The 20,999-nt window shown below is 43.3% G+C and overlaps 1 protein-coding gene across 7 annotated transcripts in view; it reads left to right on the top strand.

Moving 5' to 3' along the window:
• The first annotated feature begins 6,427 nt into the window (after positions 1 to 6,427).
• The window catches only part of RCBTB1 (RCC1 and BTB domain containing protein 1), a 58,170-nt gene continuing 43,598 nt past the window's right edge, over positions 6,428 to 20,999 (top strand). For 4 of the 7 annotated variants that reach the window (XM_005213686.5, XM_005213685.4, XM_025000009.2 and 1 more), the window contains exon 1: positions 6,428 to 6,516. The gene's annotated coding sequence lies outside the window, so the exon portion shown is untranslated. Of the gene's footprint in view, positions 6,943 to 7,047; positions 7,133 to 20,999 lie in introns of those variants that run through there. The other 3 variants (XM_005213683.5, NM_001191212.1, XM_005213684.5) reach the window with 3 other exon arrangements.

The raw sequence follows: 20,999 nt of genomic DNA, 5'->3' as shown, positions 1-20,999 counted from the left end.
CTTTTCTTCCAAGGAGTAAGCGTCTTTTAATTTCATGGCTGCAGTCACCATCTGCAGTGATTTTGGAGCCCCCCAAAATAAAGTCTGACACTGTTTCCACTGTTTCCCCATCTATTTCCCATGAAGTGATGGGACCAGATGCCATGATCTTCGTTTTCTGAATGTTGAGCTTTAAGCCAACTTTTTCACTCTCCTCTTTCACCTTCATTAAGAGGCTTTTTAGTTCCTCTTCACTTTCTGCCATAAGGGTGGTGTCATCTGCATATCTGAGGTTACTGATATTTCTCCCGGCAATCTTGATTCCAGCTTGTGCTTCTTCCAGCCCAGTGTTTCTCATGATGTACTCTGCATAGAAGTTAAATAAGCAGGGTGACAATATACAGCCTTGACGCACTCCTTTTCTTATTTGGAACAAGTCTGTTGTTCCATGTCCAGTTCTAACTGCTTGCTTCTCCCTAATTAGACTATAAACTACCTGGTAAGAGAGACTGTGTTTTTCTTTTTTCTTTTTTTTTTATTTTGTATTTCCACCAGGAAAGAGTAGAGTATTGTGCAAATAATTATTGATACTTGACTCATTGGTGGAAAAAAAAAAGCCCCAAGTAGTAAATGAGATTCCTTCTAGCATTTTTTTTTCTTTTGGCCACTGTGCAGCATGTGGGATCTTAGTTCCTGGACCAGGGATGGAACCTGTGCCCCCTGCATTGGGAGCATGGAGTCTTAACCAGGACCACTAGGGAAGCACCCCTCCCCAACATGTTGGTATATATCTTTCATGGAGTTTTATAAGAATGAAGAACAACAACTGAGCACTAATTCATTGTTGAGGGACAAGAGTGGCAGATGTGGGTATTTTATGGTCAGTGGTTTTGATTAGAGGAAATTTATAAAGAATAAATTAGTACCTGATTTTCCATTTTGAAACAAGGATGATTTTATATATACTACTAGTTAAACTTATTTTGGTTATTTGTGGGGGTTTTTTGGTCATTTTTTCTTTTTTTCATATTCGCTTAAGATGTTTTCCTTAAAATTTTTTTAAGTTATAGGTGAAATTAACATTGTATATGCATCATAAGGAACTTAGAATATTTAATTCTGAATCCGCCTTTCATCTTCAATTTGATTGCTGTGTAATATTCTAGTTTCACCCTGTGCTTTATCCTCTAAAAATTAGTAATTTTCTTTAAGTATTGTTTACTTAGATTTACCAATGTAATCTACTAATTTCTTTACTCATTATTGATTCTTGTATTCGAATCCTTCCTCCTTGATTTATTTTTCTTCTTTTTGCAAGGGTCTGTGAGTGGAAAATTTGCTTAGTCTTAATTTGAACGCGTCTGTAGTTTTTTATCTTTATTATCTCCCTCCTCACTGTCAATTATCACCTGTGATGGTTTAGGTGACTTACCCAGTGGAGGGACTCAGACTCTCAAAACTCATGAGTTCCCGTTACTGTTTATCACGCCCTTCTCAGAATGTACCCACTGCTCTTGTCCATTTGTCGTCAGAATTTCCCAGGACAGTAGTAAGAGAGGTTCAAGTTGATTATCTGGGTGCCCCAGTACAGGCTTCCCTGGTGGCTCAGACAGTTAAGAATCCGCCTGCAACGTGAGACAGCTGGGTTCGATCTCTGGGTTGGGAAGATCTCCTGGAGAAGGGAATGGCAACCCACTCCAGTATTCTTGCCTGGGAAAACCCACGGACAGAGAAGCCTGGCGGGCTACAGACCATGAGTCGTAAAGAGCGACTGAGCAACTAAGCACAGCACAGCACATTGTGTAACAGCAGAACATAGCTGCACTGCCTCTTGGTGATTAGTTACCCTCACCAGGACCTTACTCTTGCCTGCTGGTCCCTGACACAGGGGCCCAAAGTGCCTGAGCGGTGGTGTAGCTTAAAGATCAATGAAGACTCTTGCTGTGTTCCCTGGTAGAAATGTTCCCCCTCTGGGAACCAAGACCTGGGAACCAAGCCTGTAGTTACAGTTGTGAGGATGAGAAAGCAGAAATTCCCCACATGGGTCACCAGAATCAATGGTAAATAGGGCCACTCCCTATTGGATCTCATTGGATCTCATTTCCAGGTTTCCTATTGAGGATAACAGCACCACATAATGGTGATCGATTTAGAGCATTTTACATCCTGGAGGGGGTAGCACCCTGTCCTCATAGGGTATCATCTCCAAGATGGCAATTCAGCCAAGCTTTTGGCCGGCTGTTCTGTTGTTGACCAGGCCAGTCGCTTCAGGGTGCTATACCATGGGATAGGTCCACTGGATTCCATGCCCTTGTGCCCACTGGCCCGCCTCCTTGGCTATAAAGTGGTTCCTGGATTGGATTTCATATTTAAGAAGCTCTTTCATCTGACTAGGGACAAGGAAGCAATTCTAAACAGTGTGTTGGGTCACTTGTATACGCAAAGGTGATCTTGTGTGGGAGTGGTGTTGACACCACGAGAGCAGCAGTCTCACGCCTGGTCTCATGGCTGGTCCAGGGAGCGAAGCAGGTTTTATCTTTTTATGCCACCTGTTCAGCAAAGCATCTGCTTCAGCGCAGGGGAAGATATGAATCAGGGGAGCCATCTCCTTCAGCCAGGGCTAAGGTGCTTGTTTATTTAACGTGTTTGCGTGAGGGTCACAGGGAATTCGTCTGGTTCCTGGGGTGAGGGTGAAAGGGAATTAGAATTAAAATTCTTTTCCAGGTCTCCATTACCACTTCTTTCAAGCTTTTCTCCCCATTGTTTGCCATGTTTTTTCATCCCAACTGTAAGAGCAGAAATTATCCCCAAGGTAGTTTGATAATAAGGACTAAGGTTGTAGAGCTTGTTGTCACTGATCACATTCACCTGCTTGGTTAAGCTCATTGAAGAATCTCCCTCTAGATAAATTCTACCTTTTATTACATTTGCACAATCCTAGAAATTATGTCATCTCAAGTCTCAAAAACAATGATGTTGTTTTGAGAATGCCAGACAGATTTTCTGACTGTGTATTATATAAACAGGTAAGCAATCTTATATAGTGATCTAAATGTTCCCTAGTTAACCTTTATAAGAGTTGGTGGTTCTCTGGTTTATTTCTCTGAATCTTGACTAACCATGAGAAGAGAGAGGCAGAGAAGAAAAGGTGGAGACTATCTGAGTGCTCCCAGCTGTTTTCATTCTCTCAGGAGAAATAATATTCAAGTATTTAAGGAAGTAAGTGAAATCCCTTTTAATTTTGCTTGCTGAATATCAAGAACTTCCCAGTGACCTGTGAAAGACACGCGTCCACCTAGGGAACCTTTAGAAGACTTCCTTGGCCAAGAAAATTGTGTAAGAGGTGCATTTAGTCATGCATTAGATAGCCCAGCTGAAGGAAGTGGGGCTGGTTTGGCTGACCCACGCCTGACCCAAATGACACTTGGAGTAGAGGAGCACAGTGGAGGGGGAGGGGGTAAACAAAAGATGGTGTTCGGAGTTTGCATTTACCGAGAGATTAACTTTTGAAACGAAATTCTGCAGCCTCCGAGAGTGCTTAGAATGGCTCTCCTACGTCCCATCCCACCTTAACCTTACATTAACTATATTTCATTAGTTTACTGACAGACACTTCTTATCAGCATAGTCCTATATTAGCACAAACACCGGGATGGGGTATTCCCCGCTGCCCCCACCTCTGGAGATAAGTGCCCAGTTTCTTCCTTAAAGAACTACTGGTAAATGGAGTTCTTTTGCCCTGCAGGCAAATTTAGAGGGCCCTAAGATAATTTCTTTTGGAACAAGTAATTTTGCTGTTTTTAGGTAACAGTTACAGAGAGCTTTTGGAGCTGGAAAAAAAGAAATCACCCAGCAACAGGGCACAGGCTAATTTTAGGTGAAAAGACTATAATTTGTCTGATGGTAACTTACTCAATCCAATAAATAGTCCTAATAAATATCTGATTCTTTCAAGTACCTTAACGTTAACTTAATTAGGTGTCCTTTGTTCCGGGTGTAAACAAGGTCATCGAGTCCAGCTATGCAGGGTGACTCCCTTTTCTTAAATAAATAACACAGTTTCAGGCCTCCCTATCTTTGAACACATTGCTCTCTCTTCTGGAAGGGCTTTCCTTCCCTTCTTCATCTAACTACTTCCTGTCCACCTGAATTTGGTCAAACTTTTTTCTTAACCCCCTGTCTAATTCTTGGTGCCTCATTTGTGTTCATTTAGCATTCCGTATCACACTTTCATCTTGGACTGGAATAACCAAACTACACCTTCTTTGAGATCCACAAGCGGTCTTACTAAACTTTTCATTCTCTCCACAAGCGGTCTTACTAAACTTTTCATTCTCCAAGATTCTGCAAACACAGCATCTGGCCCATGATAAGCAGTGAGTGCTCAGGAAATATTGATAACCCAAACCCCAAACTCCCATTTTTTTCTCAAACACGTTTTACAGAGAAACTGACTTCAGGGTCTTTGAGGAAAGTAGACCTCTTTTAGAATACTCAATGAGTGGCTGCTACCTTGGGGTCAAGCCACTTCATTCAGTGCAGATTGAGGGTCTTTATATAAACCTTCACTCCGTGGTATTGAGGAGCTACCACACTGATCATCACTCAGGGGATACTGAGGGCATCAAAGTAAGCCCAGAAGTCTTGTTTTAAAAGAGTTTATAATCTAGGAAAGAAGACAGGGATAATTTACTTCTTACCAGAATTGAATGGAACCTTCCTGAGCAATGTGAGATTTACGTATCAGAATAGGTACACTGTCCTAGAAACTACAGCTGACACCTCTGCGTGAACTTCAGTTGCTGCTTCATCAGGGGGAGGATGCAGGGTAGGAAGACAAGAGTGGGTTTTGACCTGGATTTTGAAAGATGAGTAGGAGACTGATACATACTGATACGGGTTGTTAAAGATAACAAGAACTGGACGGTGGTTAAGGAAGTAAGAACAATAGTTTATTCAGCAACTACTGCAAAGCGGAAAACAAACCTCACTATAGAACTGGACTCAATTCCCTTGTGGCAATAGCTTGTGATCAAAATCTGTTTTTACTTCTTTAACTACTGCTGGGCTCTGGTTTTCTTTATGGGAGAAGAGGGCATTCAGGGAATCTCAGACTGAGGCCAAAGAATGAACAAAGAGGAGTAAAGCAACTTGGGGAAAACAGTAAGTAATCCAAAGAAAATTGAGCAGTCAAGGGAAGCAGGAATTCTCTGCAGCCAGAGCATCGAGTCGTGTTGAGTTAGCTCTGGAAGATGAGGAAAAGTAGGCATCTTTTAGTAGATTAGCTGAGCTGTTTGGTGATGCTTAAAAAATGGTATGTTTTCCTATTTAAACGGGAAAAGTAAGTTTGAACAAAATTGCTTGGAAAGTTATGTTGTGCCAAGAAGTTGGGACTTTATATTGTGGAGCCAGAGAGTTTCCCCAGAGCTGCGCAGTACTTTATAAAGGTGACTGCAGTCTCCATGCCTTTCCAGGTGGCTCGGTGGTAAAGAATCCGCCTGCCAATGTAGGAGATACGAGTTTCGGATACCTGGGTGGGGAAGATTCCCTGGAGAAGGAAATGGCAACCCACTCCAGTATTCTTGCCTGGAAAATTCCATGGACGTGGCAGGGGTGGGGTGGGGGCTACAGTCCAGGGGGTCACAAAGAGTTGGACAGTCTGGACTACTGAGCATGCACGCGCGCACACAAACCACAGACCTGGTCACAACGGATGACAGACTGGATGGAGCAGCAGATCGCATACTCACTTTCGGCCTCAGTTTTTTTTTTTTCATTTATAACAAAAATAAACAAAGAGACTTTTGCCATCTTAGGTCCCTTCCCATCCTGACAGCCTGCATCCGAGGTACCTCTGCCTTCCTTCCATTACCCGGGCCCTGTACCTCCTCCCTCCCTGCTTCCTTCTGATCTTGGTGCAGGGGCTACTTTCTCTATTCCTGGGCCTTAGGTGCTTGTCCACCGGTAGATTAAATGAGAGACGGATGTTCGGGTTTGGGGGGGGCGGGGGATAGACTTCTCTGGCCTTTTGCCCCTGGCAGCACCCCTAAGTAATGCCCCCGTGGGCAGACGCGCTTTGGGGCCGGGAGAAGGGTTTCCAGCCGAATATGCCCTTCCTAGGTCCCTTTCGGGTGGCTGGACGGCCCCCTCCCCACGGCCAATATCCAGAGCGAGGGCGGCGGGAGCAGAAAGGCAGGACAAAGCCGCTGACAGTGCCGGCAGTCCCCGAGCGCGACAGGGACTCTCCGCAGAGCCTGGGGGCCCCACTCGGCTTCTCGGGGAGCCCCCTGCCCGCTGGCCCGGGCCGAGAGCCTCGGGGCTCCCGGCCCGCCCGGATCGCGGATTTGCCCGAGGCCGGCGGGCGGCGACGTCACGTGAGGCGGCCCGGGCCGCGTGACCCGGCGGCCCGGCCCCCGGCGCCCCCTCCAGCTCCGCCCCTTCGCCCGCCACTCGGTAGAGGTTCTCGGGCCCCGACGTCTCCGAGGTCCTGGCGGCTGGGCCTGGTGGGACGGCGCGCGGCCGCGGCTGGCTTCCCAGGTACCCCGGCGTGGCGGGGAGGCTGGGCGCGGGCCCGAGCGCACGGAGGCCCCTTCTCCTCGCTTCGCCTTCCCCGAGGGCCCGGCCGGCGCGCCCCGTTCCTCCTGCGCGCTCCCCCCGGCCCGGGTCCCCAGGCCCCCGGTCCATCCGGCGCTGCGGCCAGGCGGGTGATGGGGCGGCCGGCTCCGCGCCGTTAGCGCCTCTGCTAGCGTTTCATCCGAGGAGGAGGAGGGACGGGGTGGGGGAGAAGCTCTGGAAAGTTTTCCCGGGTCCCTCTCTTTCGGGAGCTGCGGAGACGACGTTTTGCTCGGAGCTGAAGTCTGGCACTGCTCTGGGCGCTGGTCTGCGCGCAGGAGACCTCCCCTCTGACTCTCCCGGTCCTCCCTCGGCCCTTGCCAAGATCTTCGCATCTGCTTCTAAGCCTCAGTAGGTCGCCATACTCTGCACCGTCTCCCTTTCCTCCGCAACACGGAGTCCACCAAAGGGGTTTTATTTAATAGGGACTTTGGTCCAGCAGTGCGATGAACTGAGTGAAAAGACATTTCTCTAGTCCTGCCTCGGTTAAGCTGCCTGCTTTATTTAAGATGACCGTCTAGGCACTCTCTATTCTGCTCTTGTAAGTGACTTTTTATGTTTATTTGCACGTGAGACACTCCGAAATCATCTGCTGCAGAACTCTGCATCTGAGGATTACAGTTTTATAAAGCAGTTTCATAACACTTAAGAAAACCCAGATTCATAGTCTTATTTGGTTTGGGCTTATTCTTTTTGGAGGGAGGATTATAGCTCTCGGAGGCAAAAACTGAGTTTCTGAAGCTGGTGTGTGTTGTAGACTAGAACATGAAGGTATCGAGGTGTATAATGCTGAAAGGAATGGGGAAAATGATTTGAACCTGACAACAGTGTGTGATGTGCTTTAAATTTTAGCAAGTATCTATTTGTAGTGAGCACAGGTGAATTTCATCTCTTTGGACTGCCTTCAGGGTTGAATAGGTATATTTAGAGTCTGTTAATATGGCAGTTAATCTGTGGAATGGATATCTTTTAATCCATTGTGCAAATACCAGTCCATTTATTAATACTTCTAGACTAGTCCTTTTTTCCTACCCTCCCTCCTTTCTGTTGAAGAGGAAGGGTATTCATCTTTAAAGAGATTTCTTCTGCAGTGATTTTTATGTGATCCAAACCATCAAGTTCTGAGAACTTCAGAAAGCAGGTAGCTATAAAAATCAGTGCTATCAAGTTTGCGGCTTAAAAAAAAATTCTTTAAAATTGTTTAAAGAGTTGCCTCTGTGTTCTATGTCCAACAAAAGCTTGGCTTCATTTTAATAATCAGCAGTTCAAGCTGGGAAGTCCAAGACAGTGTCCTCTTTTATCTGAAAGTCAGAGTGGGGAAAATGAAACAAGGGAAGTGAAAGACCTTCATTATCATGATTACGCTGCTCGTTCTGTGTGTACTGCATTAAACAGTAAGACAGGCAGGGAAAACAGGGTTTGGACCCTCAAGGAATGTCGAGTGCAGACAGACATTGAAGAAGAATGTACATCACCTGTAATTCATATCATCTAAAGAGAACAAGTTAATATTTGGGGTGTAAGTCCTTTTAAAAAAAAAACTTTTTTTGAAGTCTAGTTGCTTTATAATGTGGTGTTAGTTTCTACCATACAGCAAAGTGAATCAGCTATATGTGTACATATATACCCTTGTAAGTTCTTCTTACAAAAGAGGTATACTGGATTGCTCTGTTCAGATAGTGAGATTTCATATTGTAAAAGGTACTGTGATACTCAAATTGAGTCCATTCCTGAGCCTAGAAGAGCCAGTAGCAAAGTTGAGTAGCCAAATCTATTTGATTCTTAAGTTTGGATAGAAAGAGTTAAAATAGCTGAGGTGATCTCTCTTCATATATATATATATATTTAGTATAGATATGTTTTTAAAAAATGAGATTGTACCCATGCATACGTAATATATTGTAAGTTGTGAAATGACTTCAGAAAATGATGAATCCCATCCAGGGAAGGTTATACTCAGACCATTCCTGAAGTCTGATGGTCTGTCTCCATCCCACAGTCCCAGAAGAGAAGATTCCATGGCTTTTGTGAGCTTAGCATCCCAACGGGGAGAAAAGAATATTTTTGCCCCAATATTCTTTTTGATGCTTAAGACAAAGTTTGAGTTTTGGAAATAAATAAAGTCTGTACCCTGTCTGGTGCTTCAATCCTGAATTCAAGTGGTATCTTGAAAACATTCAGAAATACTGTCTACAGCTGTGGAAGAGTGTTGCAGAGGTGACTGCCAGCAATTTCTCCCATCCCTCCACTACTGTCCCTCCTCCCCTCAAGAGATGGAGTCTGTTTCTGCTCCCTCTGAACCTAGGCTTTCCATGTCACTTGCTTTGACCAGTAAATGTGGTAGAAGTGCTGTGAGTCAGTTCTGGACCTAGTCCTTAAGAGCCTGGCAGCTTGAGCATTCTCTTGGGGGCCAACAGCTGGTATAGAGGCTTGAACTAGACTGGGTGGAGAAAGACCACCTGAGGAGGTTTATGTGAACGAGGCCTGGCCTGTTTCAACCCTGGTTAAGTGCCCAGTGCCTGCAATCCCAGCTCAGCCCACTTAAAACACAGAATTGAGTGAAATAACAAATGGCTGTTGTTTTAAGTCACCGAGTTTTGGGATGGCACGTTACTCAGCAACAGATAACTGAAACAGCGTAGCACCTCGTGCAGTGAAACCCTGGGTATGGATCCGGTTCACGTGTAAGGCCGTCCCAAGATGGGATCCACGAGCACACTATTGTGGTCAACATACGCAGTGGCATGCTTTAAAGATAAGTCTCTCAGTTAATTACATCTTTATTTCATATTACATAGGGATGCACTAGTTGAATTAAGTACAGTTTAATGAAGACTGTGGCTATGTCTGGTTGCTCAGCTGGTAAAGAATCTGCCTGCAGTACAGGAGACCTGGTTCAATTCCTTGGTTGGGAAGATCCCCTGGAGAAGGGATAGGCTACCCACTCCAGTATTCTTGCCTGGAGAATTCCACAGACAGAGGAGCCTGGTGGGCCACAGTCCATGGGGTCGAAAAGAGTCGGACACGACTGAGCCACAAAGCACAGCACGGCACCTGGCTGGCTATGTCTTGTACTCTCCTAGATGATGGTTAAGTCAAAAGACAGTTTCTTTTGTGTAATTGGTTGTTATTTGTATATATGATTGTTATTATCAGTCTTAACACTTGGTGATAGCAGTGTCTGACATGTTTCAGAGGAACTGCCCATTGCTGAGATGTCGGATGTGTGGTGTTCCTTGAAGTTTGCCACTTGATGAATGTAGCATCATCATCATGATTGTAGTCCTAAGTGCAGATGTAAGATCTGCCGCAGTGAACACAAATCTGGAAAGTGTTTTGCTTTCAAGGGTCAAGGAGAGTGAATTGTATGCAAGCTGTCATTTCTAATGAATATGATATAGGACTTCAAAAAAGCACTGATGGATTTTACAGGGGCAGTTCTTACTGCCTTTTAAAAAAATTATTTATTTATTTGGCTATGCAAGTTCGTAGTCTTGGCATACAGGGTCTTAGCTGTGGCACATGGAATCTGTTAATAGTCCCCTGACCAAGGATGGAACCCCAGCCCTCTGCACTGGGATTGGGAAGTCTTAGCCACTGGACCACCAGGGAAATCCCATTATTGTCTTAAAAAAAAATCATCTGAGCAGCTTTTCATTCCAATTCTGATTCAGTTAAAAACAAAAAAAATCCGAAAAACCCTCTTTGCTGGAGAAGAAAATCTCATTGGAGATCAGATGAGTGCTTTTATAGACTTATAGCCTCCACCTCCACTGGACTCTGTATAGCATCTTTTTAGGTTTCCCTGGGCAGTGTTCTTTTCCATCCTCCCCCCCTCCCCTGCCCCTTTTTAAAACATTTTTTTAATTTTTTTGATGTAGACCTTTTTTCAGAGAAGGCAGTGGCACCCCACTCCAGTACTCTTGCATGGAAAATCCTATGAATGGAGGAGCCTGGTGGGCTGCAGTCCATGGGATTGCTAAGAGTTGGATACAACTGAGTGACTTCACTTTCACTTTTCACTTTCATGCATTGGAGAAGGAAATGGCAACCCACTCCAGTGTTCTTGCCTGGAGAATCCCAGGGACGGGGGAGCCTGGTGGGCTGCCGTCTCTGGGGTTGCACAGAGTTGGACACATCTGAAGCAACTTAGCAGTAGACCTTTTTTTTCCCCTTAAGTCTTTATTGAATTTGTTACAATATTGATTCTGTTTTATGTTTTGGTTTTTTGGCGATGAGGCATGTGGGTCCCTGGCCAAGGATCAAATCTGCACTCCCTGCATTGGAAGGTGGGGTCTTAAGCACTGGACCTCCAGGGAGGTCCTACCCTTATTTTTTATAGGTTTGCTCCATCTTCTGTTGCTACCTCCCCTCTTACTTTCAACAGAAAGCCTTCCCTCTTCGTTCACAGGGAGAATTTATGAAAGAGAATGCGCTTAGATAAATATCAAACCCACAATGAGATACCACCTCACACCCACTAGGGTGATTATGATGACAAAGACAGACAATAAGATGGAGAAACTGGAACCCCCTACATTGCTGGTGGAACTGGAAAATGTAGACTCTCAGTAGCCAAGAGAGAACAGTAAAGAAGGAAATTACCTCCAACTTTTTAAATTCCTTTTCATCAGATCTGTCCTTCACTTTTCACATGCTCTCAAACCGTTGCAGCCTGGCCTTATTCACTCACGGCCTCCCTGAGGCTTCTTCTTCTTAGAGTTGCCACTAATTTTTGGTAAATGGAACAGACGTTTCTCAGTCCTCACCTTGTTTGGCCTCGCAGCAGCATTTGACCCAGACACTGCCTCCGTTGTGTTCCTAGGCTCCTGTGCCTCTTCCTGTGGTTTTCCTCCTGCTCTGCCTCTTCCTCCCGCCTCTGTCACGAAACCCTGCTTCTCCCTTTGCTTTTGGAGTTCCTTTGAGTTCTGTCCAAGACGCTCTTCTCTTCTCACTCCACACGCTTTTTCCTGAGTGATCTCGTGCCAGATTTCCAAGTCTCCAATCCAGATCTCTTGCTTTTTAAAATTATTATTGTTATTTTTTGAAGTAGAGTTGATCTGCAGTGTTAGTTTCAGGTGTACAGCAAAGTGATGTGGTTATACATTTGTGTACCTGTCTATACAGCTCTCTTTCTTGATCTTTAGATTTATGAATCTGTCTATTCTACATACCCACTTTGATATCCCACAGGTAGCTTAAATGCCCAGAGTAGAATTCCTCATCTCCCCCTGAAACTTGCTGTGTTCTCTCCCATCGTGAGTGGTTGTTAAGGATCCCTCACTGCCTGAGCCGAGTGCCAGAGTGTGAGCCTTGGCTCCACCTTTCCCTGATGTAGCTTCCTCCTCCCATTCAGTCAGTTGCAGAATGCTTTTGAATCTGTCTCTGGGTTGTTTTCTCCACTTCTGTTTACCTGGCATAGACTTCCATTCTTTCTTCCCTGGTTACCGCAGCCACCTTAGGCCCTGGGTGTGTCTCCTCCGTCATCCCCATCTAGTCTCTGCATTCTGTCGAAATTTCCTTCACAGACACACATCTAATCATGCCACTTCCATGCTTAAGTTCCTTTGGTGGTTACTTGTTGCTCTTTGGATGGACTAAGCTTTTTGGACACACTATACGAAGAGCCGACTCATTGGAAAAGACACTGATGCCTGGAAAGATTGAGGGCAGGAGGAGAAAGGGATGACAGAGGATGAGATGGTTGGATGGCATCACCAACTTGATGGATATGAGTTCAAGCAAGCTCTGGGAGATGGTGAAGGACAGGGAAGCCTGGCCTGCTGCAGTCCATGGGGTCGCAAAGAGTTGGACACGACTGAGTGACTCAGTAGCAACAAGCTTTTTGCAGCAAGCATGGCCACGCTGTGGTTAGCATCTATTTCTGTGCCTTGAAACCACCCCCCGCCGCCCTGATTCCATGAAGTTCTGCTGGGGGCGAGATTGGCTCTGTGTCTTGTTTACCTAGAGGACATCCAGTAAACACTTACAGAGTGAATATAGTGTGCTTCTGCCCATCCATTGCTGGGATTGTAGTTTGGCTTTAGGCCATCACAGGGCACAGGGATACTCTTCACGCAGTGGAGAGTAGTAGGTGAAATCATTTTAGAGATGTCCCCGGAGGAGGGGTTCATGACACCAGAAATAGATTTGAACTTGGGCCCATCCATTTTTTTTAACTATTCACTTGTCTATTTTTATGCAGCCTATTTTGCTAAGTCTGCATGCTTGGTGCAACAAAGAATAGAAGCATAGAAAAAAATTATTTGTAGTCATGGAGATTTCTGGTTTCCTTTTGAAAATAAAAGTATGTCATAAAAGCAGCATAACTTCAGAACCCTAAAGTTATCCTCTTTTGTTGCTAGTGCTGTGTCCACTTGGGTGGTTTGCTTTGCTAACCTGAGTATGTGGCTTCTGTAAAATGATTTCTTCACTTACAATGAAGGGGCTGTCAGATTGCCAGGTGTCCTAGAAATGCCTCAAGCTTCTGTGCAATAACATGATTGCAGCCTCTTGGAGGATGAAGCTTAAGAATCGCTTCCTGAGGCCATTATTGCACATTGAACTTCAAATCAGGTAACCTGTTGGTGGGTGAGAAGTAACAGTTGTCTTCTTCAATGAGTAATGGACTTGAATGAAGCTGATGAGGCCAAAAGGAATCGCAGTAAGTGTTAGGAAATTATAAGAGAGCAGTCATGCGGCCTTTCAGTGAAGGTAGGAGGGTTACCGTGTCACCTGCACAGAGGCGTCTTGATGAGGGCTGGCAGAAACCCCTTTGGAGAACACTGCATTCTTAGGGTCCCATAGTCTTTGTGGAATTTGTCAAGTATTTGGGGCATTCTTTCTTACTCTCAGTCTTGAGTGAGTGAGAGTCATTCAGTTGTGTCCGACTCTTTCAGACGCCATGGACTGTAACCCACCAGGCTCCTCTGTCCATGGGCTTTCCCAGCCAAGGATACTGGAGTAGGTTGCCATTTCTGTCTCCAATTTTCATTCTTGCCACACAGCAATACTGCAGAGAAGAGAAGGAACGACAGTTGTTCCAGCTGTTTCAGTATCAGTGTCTCAGCCAGTCTCTGAAACTTTGCTGTTTTGCAAGACTTATGTCAGAGAATAGACGAAATAGTTTTAAAGTGTATTTTTTAAAGGGTGAAGTAGTGAAAAGAATACCAATTTATCATTCTATAATTGTTTTTAATTTCTTATTAATTTGACTTGAATTTTTTAGCCAGTGCCCTTTCTTTCCCAGGATCAAGGCACCTGGGAAAGGTAATTATTAGTGTTTCTTATGTGTATTATTTTGTTGTATAAGAGTTTTGTGTGCAAATAAATTTGTGAAAGTGTGGGTTAAATGATTTTAAGTAACTTTTTTTTCACAGAAGTAAAAGATACTTACCAGTTTTCATCAATTAATAGCCAGACAAAAAAATAAAAGGTAATTACAATTGCAAGCCATGATGGAAACATGATTAACCTAACAGTATAAAATAATTACATAACAAAAGTGTTTTTTTATTTAAAAGATTTTTGAGCTCATTCTCTGGAGGCTTGTCTGGACCTGGGAAATACGTTTGGTGTCGAGATCAGTGTTGTAGCATCTGCTGGGTCTCAAAAAGCTCATCAGAATAAGTGCAGAAGAGAACAGTAAGAGTATCATGTGGCTCTTCTGTAACTTCAGAGGTTTTTTGAATTGCTTGTGTTGTAGCATAGCTACAAGACACAACAAGTTACAATAAAATTGTGCTTCAGAAAACTTTACCCCAAGCCCTAGAATTCCTCTGTTGGAAAGTCTTCCTAGAGTTGAAATACAATGTACTCCAAAATGGGGAAAGATGGCCACGCCCTAAATCTTCTGTGTTCAAATGGGAACTTACACCGATGACAAAAGGAGGCTATAAAAAAACACTTGTTCCTGCAGGAAACCTGGATGAGCTTCACTGAGGAAATGCTTTCATGTTGTCATATGCTGGAGAGAATTTGACTTTTGGAACTTCATATAACTGGTTTCTCGGAGATGTAATTTTTATATAGTTGTAACTGTTGTGCGCATAATTTTTTTCCATTTACAGGTATCACCTGGCCTGTGTGTTGGCATGTTTGTCTCATTGCTTACTTACTTCTTCCACTTATATTTGCATTTTAGTTTTCCACTTACTAGGATTGACTTTCCGTTAGTCCTAGAGTTTCTCAGAGGCAGGGGTCATAATTGTATTGCTTTATGATTTTCCCCAGAATTATTGGTATGTGGGGTCAGAAGAATGAATATATATTATCATTTTGTTGACATTATCAAATGGTAGTGCTTTTTTGTAAGACATCGTGGACTTTATCAATATCTCATTAACTATAAATAAAACCCTATTTTAAGATGGCCTAACAGCTAAACTTGGAGAAGGAAATGGCAACCCACTCCAGTGTTCTTGCCTGGAAAATCCCAGGGATGGTGGAGCCTAGTGGGCTGCCATCTCTAGGGTCACACAGAGTTGGACACGACTGAAGTGACTTAGCAGCAGCAGCAGCTAAACTGATAATTAAAATCATTACCCATCCAGTTTATGAAAATAGAGAAACCTTTACTTGGGATCTTCAGTTTGTATTATAAGTGCTCTAAAGTTTTTTCAATTAAAAAATCATTTTTCATATTTGCCATGACTGTTTCTGGATGTCGTCTAAACCTGGCTATGGCTGGTATGCTGAGGAACACATAGGGCATTTTAGATGGATTGTTCCAACACTCAGAGTCCTTCCTGTTTCCTGTGAGGATATCAGCTTCCGTGATAAAGAGTGATACAGTCTCACTTCATGCCCCGAGGATGACACCAGCCAGAGGAGTCAGAGTCTGGGAGCTAACCAGTTCTGCTGGGTGTCTCACTCTGTTATAATCTCTTTTCCTTAGCAAGCTTTCGGGTGAGCAGAAGACAGGTTGCGGGGGTGAAGTCCCATCTGTGACATCAGTCTCTTTTGTGCCAAATACATCTGGGTAGAGTTCGGGGGGTGAGGTCTTTGTGGACGCCGAGGGCTGGCTTACAAGGCGACCCTAAATTTCTGGTATCGTTTAGTATTGAGACCATTATTTGATCAGCAACTTTCAGTATGAAAGTTTTCCTGTATTATTTTCCTCCATTTCCTGTTTTTTAAAAAAACTCTAAACATTTTCAAATATATTTTTGCTAGATCAGTAAAACAGTGCCTTCCCCGTACCTTCCCTTAACACTCGGTTCTTAGGGGGATCAGAAGATTGGCTGCTGCATACTCCTCAGTCTCCAGGTCTAATGCAGGTTTCTATAATTGGAAGGTCTGTGTCTCTCCTCTTGATTGAATTTGCTTTCAGAGAGTGCAATGAAACAACCTTTTCTTCCCCATGCCACCAACTCTGAGGGACAGTGCCAGTTGCTAGGAGAAGCCAGCCCAGGGAATGTGATACAGGTCTGTGGTCCTAGTGCATACAGAGTCAGTCTGTGGCAACACAGGATGTATATTCGTGTTTTTTTAGGATGTATTTTCTAGTGGCAGAGATAATACAGAGATCTGAGTGGGTTGGCATTTTATCCTTTGAGAGTGTGAAAGTCGCTCAGTCGTGTCCGATTCTTTGCGACCCTAGGGACTGTACAGTCCTTGGAATTCTCCAGGCCAGAATACTGGAGTGGGCAGCCTTTCCCTTCTCCAGGGGATCTTCCCAACCCAGGGATCAAACCCAGGTGTTCCGCATTGCCGGCAGATTCTTTACCAGCTGAACCATAGAGGAAGCCCTTGAGAGGGTTAAACTCTTTAATAATCTCTGTTTCCATTTGTCTTTTTTGTTCTTTCATGTTTATTTTATATCCATATAGCCAAAAAAAAAACACAAAACATTGATTCACCTATTAATGTACAATGAATGATAATTCATGCTGAACATATCAGTGCTATTTATGAGAAAGTATTTCCTAAAGAAAATAATGGCTAAAAATAATGTTGCAAAAAAAAAATCACTATCTTGTTGAACTTCACGAGTAACTATTTAGCGTAAAGGGCATGCTAATTACAACTCATTCTTTATGATTATCAGTCAAGTCCTGGAAGGACCCGTTCATCATAGCATTTAGTTTGGTCTAGTTTGAATTGCTGTAAGTACTGGAAAGTTCTAAGGTTATATTTCTTTTATGAGTAGAAATGTTCCATTCACAATTTCCCTAACCTGAGCTTGCTTTCCCGAGACAGAATTATGACTATACTTTTCCTAAATTATTTTTTAGTTCTGAAACTCTTCTACATTTAACTTTTAAAAATAACATGCTTGAGTTTATTAATACAGGCTTGGTAGAAGCCCGTGGGACCTTTCTTTGATTTTTGAAAATTGTGGTTAAAATATGCATGACATTAAATTTAGCATTTTAAAACCATTTCTGAGTATACAGTTGAATGACATTAAGGCCATTCACGTGGTCATGCCAGTGTCACCACTCTCAGTCTCCAGAAGTTTCTCGTCATCTCTCCTGAAATTCTGTATCCTATTTACTAACACCCCATACCCACCTCCGCCAGGCCCTGGCAACCTCTTTCTACTTTCTGTCTCTGTCAATTTGAGTACTCTAGGTATCTCATGTAAGTGGACACATACAGTATTTATCCTTTTGTGTCTAGCATATTTTACTCAGCATAATGTCTTAAGGGTTCATCCTTATTGTGTGTTAGTATTTCATTCCGAGGCTGCATAACATCCCACTGTATACATGTTTATTCATTCCAGTGGGAACATATTTTGTCTGTCCGTTCATCTGTTGATAGACATTTGAATTTTCTATCTTTTGGTTGTTGTGAATAATGTTGCTTTGAACATTAGTGTACAGCTGCCTGCGACCCTGCTTTCAAATCTTTGGGGTATACCCTAGAAGTGGGGTTGCTAAATCATATGGTAATTCTGTGTTTGATTTTTTGAGAAACTTCCATAATGTTTTCCATGTTGGCTGTTTAGTTCAGTCGCTCATTTGTGTCCGACTCTGCGACCCCATGGCCTGCAGCACGCCAGGCCTCCCTGTCCACCACCAACTCCTGGAGCCTATTCAAACTCACGTTGGCTGTAGCATTTCATATTCACACCTTCTACACTTAAGTTTATATTAAAAATTCATTTTACAGATTTGCCAGAAGCATTCTGTCCCCCTAGGTAGTGAATTGAAGGTACAAATACCTCTTAAAACTTGTAACAGATTAGGATAAACATAGTTAAGATAACTAAATTTTTATTTTCATTTAAAATGCTTGTTTATTTTTTATCACAAAATATGTATTACAGAAATTTGGAATATAGTTAAGCAAAAAAAAAAAATCACCTCTATCTTTCTAGAGAAGTACATTATACATGATACTTAAAAAATTGTATTCTTGTTCTATATACATTATACTTAAAATTGTATTCACATAGTACATATTGTTTTATTATAGAAGTCTTCCAGAGTACTTCTGGGTTTTGTGGGTCTCTTGGTTTGTTTTTGTTTTTCTCTTGGAAATAAGCACATAATGTAGCTTTTGGTCAGCATCTTGCCTTGTAGTGCCCACTAACGTAGGATGGAAAAGCACTGGACTGTCGGCCTTAAGACACCTGGTTGTCACGGTTGTTCAGTCGCTGAGTTGTGTCCAACTCTTCTGAGACCTCCTGGACTGCAGCACACCAGGCTCCTCCGCTGTCCCAGAGTTTGCTCAGATTCATGTCCACTGAGTCAGTGATGCTATCTAACCATCTCATCCTGTCATCCCCTTCTCCTTTTGTCTTCAGTCTTTCCCAGCATCAGGGTCTTTTCCAATGAGTCGGTTCTTCGCGCATCAGGTGGCCAAAGTGTTGGCACTGCAGCGTCAGTCCTTCCAATGAATATTCATGGTTGATTTCCTTTAGGATTGACTGGTTTGCTGTCCTTGCAGTCCAAGGGACTCAAGAGTCTTCTCCAGCACCACAGTTCGAAAGCATCAGTTCTTCAGTGCTCAGCCTTCTTTATGGTCCAGCTGTCACATCTGTACATGATTACTGAAAAAAACGATAGCTTTGACTAGACGGACCTTTGTCAGCAAAGTGATATTTCTGATTTTTAATATGCTGTCTAGGTTTGTCATAGACAAGGAGGAGGTAATGGCAACCCACTCCAATATTCTTGCCTGGAGAATCCCATGGACAGTATGAAAAGGCAAAAAGGACAGCCTGGCTAATCACCGCTGAATACTTTACTAAGGTACATACTATCCAGGGTGGCTTAGGTTGAGTGGACCTAGTGAACCTAATGTGTGTGAAAATTCTTCCCTGTTAGTGTCACATCTTCAGTACATTCATTGGTAGAATAACTTCACAAGTTGCTATTTGAAGCATTTAATTTGTTTTTGAAAACTCCAGAGTGATGATTTAAATGAAACATAGTTAAACTGTTTATGTTCCTCTACAGTGACATCCATACAGTTAGATGAAAACTGTTAGTACCTCTGCTTCACATTTAGGCACAGTTAGTAGATGTCATAGGACATCAGCATTGTCCTAACTAATGCCGCTTTTCCTGTGATGGATCCTTGTATTTCCCAGTCATTGAAAGTCACAGGGTTCTTCATTCTGGTAAGTGCATGGGTGCTAAGTTGCTTCAGTGATGTCTGACTCTTTGTGACCCTATGGATTGTAGCCCATCAGGCTCCTCTGTCCATGGGATTCTACAGGCAAGAATACTGGCGTGGGTTGCCTTGCCCTCCTCCAGGGGGTCTTCTGACCCAGGGATCGAACCCGTGTCTCTTAGTCTCCTGCATTGACAGGCAGGTTCTTTACCACTAGCGCCATCTGGTATGTCTGATACAGATTTCATAAAAAGTTAAGTGGTTAATTTTTAGTGATTCTGCCTGCTTTGGCTTTTTTGATTAACACTTTATAGTTTTGTGATAGAGGGTGGAATGTTAAGTCTTTGAAGTTGATAGAATTATGCTTCTTAGTATGATTTTCTTAATAACCAGTGAAGATACCACTGCCCCCAGGAAGAAGAGTAATTAAATGTCTCACCACAGTAATCTAACTAATGATGACGATGGTCATTCTGAGCTAATCAGAAAATTCTAGTGGTATTTATATTTGCATTGCACTGCCTCACTAAAGACACACCTCGAGCCCAAGCTCAGGACTGATTTGTGTCATGGGCAGCACAGGACAAGTGCTGGGTTTTGATAGCTCCACAGAGCTCTTAGAAAACCTTGTTTCGGTTCTGAAGATTCCCTGTTCATGTTATCAGTTGGCCAGGTTGAGTCTAGTCTGATGAAGACCCACTCCGTGCCTTGGTCCACAACCCAAGGGTATTCTTTGTGTCACATGCTCTTATGACCTCTCTGAGGATGAAGGACACATGTAGTCTTCAGGGCCTGCCTTCTCAGTGGTTTTTGGGGGAATGAAGGTTCCAGTGACATTCCCAAGGTTTAACCAGGTAAATCCAGACAGAGGCATTTTGGGGAGTTGGGGGATGGATTTTTATTTTTATTTTTTTGGAGGTAAATTTCTTTTATATTTGAGGCATTTTGAAAAGATGCTGGTGTACATGTCTGAGACAAGGTAGTCAGAAGGAAGCCGTGTTGGGAGCAGTTCAGCCTTTGAAGGACTGATTGATGTTCTCTGTAAGAAGAGTCTCAGGAGTGGGTGTTGAATCCTGACTGCCCCGTAACCTGGGGAAGTCATTTCACCTTTGAACCTCTTTCATTACCTGGTGAGCGTGGATTATGGTCTCTTCCTTGTGAGGATATTGTGAAGATTAAATGAAATAATGCCTGTGAAGCTACCTAGCACAGAGCAGGTCCTTGATCCTTATTAGTTTCTGACTCCCTGCTCTTGCTGGTTTCGTTACCAGGAGTAAATTGCTTGCTTGGCTAGTGTCACTGCCTTTGTTTTCTCATGTGTTCAGAAATCCCTGGAGCTTATTCTTTGCATCTTGAACTGTAGATTTTTACAGAGCAGCTTTTTGGAAAACCCAGGCTTAGGAAGGTTATCACATCCCATGGATTGATTAAAAGTAAACCTGGGACTAGAACCCAGGCCTCAGGGCTCCAGTCCTTTGCACCAGGCCAGGGTTATTGGTAATGCTTTCTGCTTTTCTGAGGAGTGTGGGCATGGAAGATATATGCTTTGACTTTTTTATTGACTCTCAAGTTACCAGCATTTGGAGCAGTATCTCATAAAGCTTCAAGTCATTTAGCATGCATAAACTCAGTTCGTATAATGAGCTATCATTATGCACGTTAGCTTGATTTTTTTTTTTTTTTTTTAGCAGATCACCAAACCCTTAGGGCAGAGCTGCCTGTAAACTGATTAATGACTTCAGAATAATTGCACTGCTGTCAGGAAATTGTATGACTTTGAATGGTAATATCCTTTTGTGTTATAATTTTAAAGGTGGTGAATCATATTTTTGGCTGATATA

Source organism: Bos taurus, chromosome 12, assembly GCF_002263795.3.
Source record: "Bos taurus isolate L1 Dominette 01449 registration number 42190680 breed Hereford chromosome 12, ARS-UCD2.0, whole genome shotgun sequence".
Taxonomy (NCBI): Eukaryota; Metazoa; Chordata; class Mammalia; order Artiodactyla; family Bovidae; genus Bos; species Bos taurus.
The sequence above is the reverse complement of the archived record's forward strand: the minus strand, read 5'-3'. Positions and strand labels throughout refer to the sequence as shown.